Below are 6000 nucleotides of genomic sequence, written 5' to 3'. Positions count from 1 at the left end.
TCCGGGGCAGCCCTTCCTGCCCAGGGATCCTGTCCCCATGCTTTAGTAAAATTACCTTTTTGCACCCAGGACTTCTCAAGACTTCTTTCTTGGCCCTCAGCTCCAGACCCCCACCATCACCCAAAAGCCTCATCAGTTACTACTCTTCTACTCCTTCTCTCAATTGCCAACCATGTTCTGAATGAAATGAAGTTTTACTACTAAACTTTAAAAGGAACAAATAATATATCAAAGCCAAATTAAAAAGGGATTTTTAATCAAAAAAAATAGGTAGAGAAATTAATGCTGGTGGCATTTTATCTAATATTTTAAAATATTTTGATTCTTTAAAAAAATTGAATAAAACCTCTAATATCCATCACACACATTAAACTTAAATGTATTACTACACTATTCAAATCCCAACAATACTGAATCAGGTAAGATTATGTGGAGCAAACAGTGAAACAAAAATTGGCAATTATCTGTCAGTCTTCCCCGTGAAGACAGCTGATCAAGAGTGTTTCATCCTCGGGGTGCGCTGGGTGGCGCAGTTGGTTAAGCGTCTGACTCTTGGTTTTGACTCAGGTCATGATCTCACAGTGTGTGAGACCGAGCCCTGCATCTGGCTCTGCATTGACAGAGCAGAGCCTGCTTGGGATTTTTTCCCTCTCTCTGTCTCTGTCCCTCCCATGCTTGCTCTCTCGGTCTCTCTCTGTCTCAAAATGAATAAATTAAAAAAAAAAAAAGAATGTTCCATTCTAACTGTATTTGGCCATAATCAGAAAATCTATAGACATCACTGAAGAAGCTAACTTGGTCACTTATCTTCACTCTGCTCTTTGGAGCTATTCAATGTATTCCCAGTGTTGGTCTCTTTGTTTAAACCAATGTGGGTGGCCCCTGGGTGGCTCAGTCAGTTAAGCGTCAGACTTCGGCTCAGGTCATGATCTCTCCGTTCATGCGTTTGAGCCCAGTGTCAGGCTCTGTGCTGACAGCTCAGAGCCTGGAGCCTGCTTTGGATTCTGTGTCTCCCTCTCTCTCTTCCCCCAACCCACTCACACTGTGTCTCCGTCTCTCTCAAAAATAAACATTAAAAAAATTTTTAAACCAGTGTGGGAGCTGGAGACCAAGTTCAGCCAGGACCCTTTAGCACAGAACAAGTATTTTAGAGATTCTAGGGTCAGGAGTTAGAGGTTGGGATTGGAGAGTAACTTTTTATACAGCTTTGATACTACTTTCCAAGGCTGCTCTGCTAGGCAGCTGACAAGTACTCCATAGCATGGAGAAATCTGATTTATGATTTTCCAGAGAAACAGAACTGATAAGATGTATTAATATAAAGATGGTCCCCAATTTATAATGGGGATTTGTAACTTACACTTGGCTCATACAATTTTGGAGGTTAACAAGTTTAAAATCTGCAGGGTGGGCTGGCAGGCTAGAGACCCAGGAGAGAGTTGATATGGCAATTCGAGTCCAAAGGCTGTCTGCTGCAGAATTTCTTTTTGCTTGGAGAAGACGGTTTATTTATTTTACTTGGGTCTTCAACTGATTTGGACAAGGCCCACCCACATTATAGAGAGCAATCTGCTTTATTTAAAGAGCACTAACATAAATGTTAACCTCATTCAAAAATATCCTTACAGGAGCCCCTGGGTTGCTCAGTCAGTTGCGCGTCCGACTCCGGCTCAAGTCATGATCTCACAGTTCGTGGGTTCGAGCCCCACATCGGGCTCACTGCTGTCAGCACAGAGTCCACTTCGGATCCTCTGTTCCCCACCCCCCTCTGCCCTTCCCCTGCTTGTGCTCTCTCTCTCTCAAAAACAAAGCAAAGCAAAGCAAACCAAACCAAACAAAACAAAATAAAACAAAACCACTCTTATAGAAACAACCAGAATACTGTGTAACTGCAATTAGGCATGGTAGCCCAGGCAATTTGGCACATAAAATGTACTATCACATTAGGTGAAGTGTGCAGCAGGGACAAGGAAGGATATGAGAGAATTTGGGAAAAGCTTAAAAACCTGCTTCTCATTCACCTCAATACAATGATTACTTTATGTCAGAGGGTCTGTTTGCTACCGACACTTCCAGCAACATTGGATCTGCTGGATAAGGTGGCCCAAGTACTGGAATAGCTTACACGGTGGCCTGGACCTGTGCAGAGACTTCTCTTGTTCTGGGCCCCACTCAAAACTAGCAGCTTTTCAGATAACCCAGTGAATGGGCCAGAGTAACACACCCAAATGACAAATATGTTGTCTCCAAAGTCCAAAGAGGCCCAGTAGGCATTGTGCCTCTTTCTTGGTTATAGGAAGGGTCAGATGCAACAGTGTAGCTTCACCTGGGAAGGAATATCTTGACATGCTCTACATTACTGGACTTCTAGAAATTTCAGAGGTAGAGGCAAATGACTTACAAATAAGTCTAGAGTAGTTGCTACTTTTTGTGCATTAGGTCCAATCAGTATATTAATTATCAATGTAATAGACCAGTATGATATCTCAAGGAAGGGAAGGGTCCTTGATCTGTGATTATGATCATTGCAGATTAAATTATATCCTGATGTTAGACAGTAAAGGTATATTGCTAGACTTGCCAAATGAAAGCAAACTGTTTCTGGTGGGTCTTATGGACCAGTATGGAAAAAAGGGCATTTGTCAGATCAATAGCTGTAGACTATTGATCCCTTATTGGTTCAACATATAAATTTAGGAGAGATAAAATCAACTCTTAACAACCCTCATGTTCATAAAGCATTCTTTCAGTGTAACCTTTGGCTAAATTCCTATAAAAGTATTATGCATGATAACTCAATGGAGAATTACATTCTCCCTCATTCTGATACGGAGGTTTTTACAATAATGTAACAGGAAAAACTCTTCACTATCAAGAGGTAGTTTCTGCTTCTCCCTCACACATGCCTAAATCAGTACTTTTTAAGCTGTAAAGTGCATTTCCTCATCTGGGGAATCTTGGTAAAATGCTGAACCTGATTCAGTAGACCTACAGTGGGGCCTGAGATTCTGTATCTAACAAGCTCCCAGATGATGATGATGGTGGTGGTGGCGGTTGTGGTGGTGATGATCTGAGGACCACACTCTGAGTAGCAAGGATACAGTTTCTTCTACAAGTCATGGATCAGAAATTAAGTCATCTGGAAAAAAAGAAACTTAACAAACAAAATAATTGCCTCAGGAAAAGACTGTACCAGGTACTTTTAACTGTTGATGTTACGTAGATGAAATCATGTGAAAAAGGTTTCCATTATGACCTGACATCATCACCATGGGCACCTGTCAGGTATTTCCATTTCTTTGAGCCCTGTTGTAAACGACTTTCTGAAGGAGGATTCATTAACCCAAGAGCAGCAGAACAAGGTTTAACTTCTGATAGACATGTGAGAGCTCATTCTTTCCTTATCTACCCCCAAACCTCAATTTAATAGGCTAGAGTTGAATGAAATATGATGAAACACTCTTTAAATAGTGTATTATTCTGACTGAGACCTCAGAATAAAAATATTCTACAAAATATCCTAAAATCAGTTATAAATGAATATAATAGTTTCTATAAAAATAGTATTTCCTGCTACCTCATGACACTTCCTCCATGCAGACTACAACTGGAGTGTTTTCTATGTATTGCCTCAGAGAGGCGGATATCATCATAAAAGTATTGACAACAAGAATCAAATTGTTGGCCTTGAAGTTTCAAGTCCAAGGACCAGTCATTATTTGGAAGAGTTGGAAGAACAGTATATCATTCAGAGTCAAGGCCTAGAGCTGAGTACAAAGACACACTGTGCCCTGCCTCTCCCACCTTTCATCCTACCCCCAGGACAATGTCTCAGAACGAATGCCCCGATACCCTCTAGGTAGTCCTGAACCTAGCAGGGCACAGGATCACAGGAATTGGCAGATGGTGTGGCTAGGCAAAGGACTCAAAGACAGTCTCACTGGTTTCTATGATCTCCAAAGGGTGGAAACTAACATATGAGTATCTCTCACTTAAGATAGGAAGAATTGGGGCGCCTGGGTGGCTCAGTCAGTTAAGCATCCAACTTTAGCTCAGGTCGTGATCTCATGGTTCATGAGTTCGAGCCCCGCATCAGGGTCTGTGCTGACAGCTCAGAGCCCGGAGCCTGCTTCAGCATCTGTGTCTCCCCTCTCCCTCTGCCCCTTCCCGGCTCATGCTCTGTGTTTCTCAAACCTGAATAAACGTTAAAAAAAAAAAAAGATAGGAAGGGTGCCTGGGTGGCTTGGTTGATTAAGCGTCCGACTTCGGCTCAGGTCATGATCTCACGGTCCGTGGGTTCAAGGCCCGCGTCCGGCTCTGTGCTGACAGCTCGGAGCCTGGAGCCTGTTTCAGATTCTGTGTCTCCCTCTCTCTGTGACCCTCCCCCATTCATGCTCTGTCTCTCTCTGTCTCAAAAATAAATAAACGTTAAAAAAAAAATTAAAAAAAAAAAGATAGGAAGAATAGACTATTTCCTGGGCACTTAAGAGAAGAGTGGAATTAACTATGAATGAGAACGCGGAATGAGAGAGATGGATGAGCAATCCACATGGACAGAGGATATGTGACCAACCGAGGACCAGGAAAGTCAGAGTACTTCTGGGCAGATGGCAACACAGGCAGATGACAACAGAGGACCAGACGCCTGACCTCTCCAAGCTTCATCGCTCCCTCTCCAAACACATTTCCAAGGAGAACAAGATTAAGTCTCTTCCACAGACAAAAAGGGAATTTGTAAAAGAAATTAAACTCAACTCAGAATCTCAAAGGAAGTTGTCATTTGCACTGATTCTACAAGGATTCATAATCAATTAATGTGTTATCTCTTTAGATTTTGCACTGATATTCCAACATCTAATGGTATGCTGTACATAAACCGTGGACTCTGTAACCATTTGATACAATCCATGTATTTCCTTGGTTCTGTTTGGACCACTAAGTAAGGCCACAGCTTTCCCATGACACTCTCCAGTATGATCGCCACTAGCCCCCCGTGGCTACTGAGGAAATGTGTCTGCATTGAGAAGCAAATCTGTACCCGATTTTGAAGATTTACTATGACACAAGAATGTAAATATCATACTAATATTTTTTTAATCATTGCACACTGATAATAGTTTGGACATGTTTTATAGAAACAAAATATTTATTGATATAAATATAAACTATTATATAAAATGAATAAAATATAAAATTATAAATATAAATTATTACATAAAATATAATAAATAAAATATCGTATTAATCTGAATTTCACTTTTTTTTTTACTTCTTAAAACTGTGACTGCTAGGAAATTTAAAATTTCATATGTGACTCACATTAGACTTCTATTGTACAAATGCTGACCGACGTCCTCATTCATGTTGATCTTTGGTTTCACCTGAGTAGCTACTATCACTGCTTAATGTTTTCCATATGGAAAAAAAATTACAATTGCAATTAATTTTTCCATATGGGCACTGCAATGATTATATAATGGTGATGTCTAACATTTCCTGACAGTGTGTACTAGAAATTACATAAAAAAATGGCTTATATCTCATTTCCTAATAATCGGGAATGATCTCTTGGTCTGAAATTTTTACAAAAAGGAACAGATTTTCTTTAAAGTAATTAAGCCCCCACCAACAATACCTCTGATATTTTCTTAAAAATGCTTGGTGACTAAATAAATATAATTAAGATGTGCTCCCAAGTGAAATAGAAATCAAAATGATGAGAAAAATATTCTCAGTTTTCAGCTTTGATTACATTTATCTACTTCATAATCTGACACAACATGAAGTGATATGTTAAACATAGGATGATTTGGCAAGGGTTTGTTTACAAAGGGACTATTTTTTAAAGTATAGGGTAACTGCACAGAGAGTGCATTAATCAAGGGCAGGAAGCAGCTGAGATTTTACACCTGTAGTCCTGAAGTTGGCTATTTAGAAAGGAGCTGTGACCTTCATTTAGGGATGTAGCCAGTTCCAGGGAAACCGTTGGAGATGAAGCAG

The sequence above is a fragment of the Panthera pardus genome, unplaced genomic scaffold (assembly GCF_024362965.1).
Source record: "Panthera pardus isolate Hobbes unplaced genomic scaffold, ASM2436296v1 HiC_scaffold_13, whole genome shotgun sequence".
Classification (NCBI taxonomy): domain Eukaryota; kingdom Metazoa; phylum Chordata; class Mammalia; order Carnivora; family Felidae; genus Panthera; species Panthera pardus.
This window is presented reverse-complemented; position numbering follows the sequence as displayed.